Source organism: Sinocyclocheilus anshuiensis, unplaced genomic scaffold (genome assembly GCF_001515605.1).
Source record: "Sinocyclocheilus anshuiensis isolate Anshui unplaced genomic scaffold, SAMN03320099.WGS_v1.1 scaffold1199, whole genome shotgun sequence".
Classification (NCBI taxonomy): Eukaryota; Metazoa; Chordata; class Actinopteri; order Cypriniformes; family Cyprinidae; genus Sinocyclocheilus; species Sinocyclocheilus anshuiensis.
The window spans coordinates 157423-159147 of record NW_015540934.1 but is presented as its reverse complement, the minus strand read 5'-3'; positions in this window follow the sequence as shown (position 1 = coordinate 159147).

Genomic DNA, 1725 nt, shown 5'->3' with positions numbered 1-1725 from the left:
ATCAGGCGGCAATTGACAGCACTCTGATCTAGTGGCATACAGGCATCGTCAGATTGACAGTACTCTAGTCCAATCATGTTGGGGGATCCAGTGGGGGCAGCAGTCCTATTTCAGGGTGACCATGCCACTCTTTATCACAACCGGAGCGGAAGCGGTCGACTGTGGCATAATAAAAGCTCCGCTGCTTTCGAGCCGTGTGTCGCGCTCCTTCAGCGGCCTCGTTCGCTTTGATGGCTTTCAGCCTCACCCTGCTTCATTCTACTACGTTAATAAATCATTAGCTCATCCATGAACATGATTTCTGCCCGAGTCCCGTCGGATTGCATCGGCTGTGGGGATGAAACGACAACTCCCATGATTCCACACTCAGTCACGGCGTCATCAAACTACGCCTTTGTCTCTTTGTTTATTTTGAATACGCGCCCTCTAGCGGCGAAAATTACATATTGTGCCTTTAACAATAATGATCTTAACAATCTTTTAATAAGTTAACAAAGCTTATTAAATGGATTAATTGCGTAAAAAAACGAATTAAAGTATTATAAAAGTCTAATAAGACCTGAACCTGAAATTGCACATTTGAACCCTGATAAATGATTAAAATAAATATCTGTGTCTATCTTGAACTGAATGTTATTTTCCTGCATATGTGCATACTGTACATAATGTACCATGTGACATTTTTAAAAATAGCAAGATATTTGAAACAGGATGCAATATTCAGTGTGCATTGTGGTCACATGACCCCGCGGCTATAGTTTCAGAAATAAATACCATGTTTTATTTTTGTGTCCAATTTTTTTTTTTTTGTAACAACACGTTAATTTTCAGCAGTCCAGCCAAAAAGTCAATAAATGGAAACTCAAATGAATTGCACTGTGGTTACTGTATAAAGCAAATGAGCTCTCTTGTACACTGTTCATCTTGGCAAATGAATTACATCAATGAGGTCTTCAGAGAATGCAGATTCATACTGCAGTCTGTGAAAACATTACAAGTAATATGGTACTGTAATAAGCTACTCTGAATAGCCAAAGTTGTTTAATATATGCATAGTAGCTAATCTAATTGTATATCATTATTCAATTTTAATGCAAAATAGTAATAACAATACAAGACAATACAGCACATTTGATCTGATTTTTGTTTTTAAAATGACCTGACAGCTAATTACTGAAGCTTTAAAATCAAACCATCAGAATGCCTCTACCTGCTGGACAGAGAAGAGCACTGCGGGACACTGCATTTACGAAATTAAGATGCAATGCTGCTGCAATGACTTTAAAGTCACATTTATCCCCTCGCTGTGTGAACGTCGCATTTCCCACTGACATGAATCACATTATGAAATAAAACAGGTTGACTTACGAGCCCTGTACTTTTACTCATGCAGATCTGTTACTTTATGGCCCGTATAAGATATTGCACCATTCTCTCAGTTCAAAGTTGACAGAGCACCAGCAATTAACTATCAATAAGAAATAAACAGGCCATTTAAAACAGCTTCATTTGTCAAACTCTTTTTATTTGCATACACATCAGATACATACAGAGGCCATGCATGAACTCAAACTCTTCTGAAGCTTTGTCCGTCACCTCTGTTAAATGGGATAGTTCACTCAAACATGAAACGATTCTGTCATCATTTACTCAACCTTTTGTCAAACCTGTATGACAATGTGGAACACAAAAGAAGTCCATACAATTTGTCAATAAAATTAAATA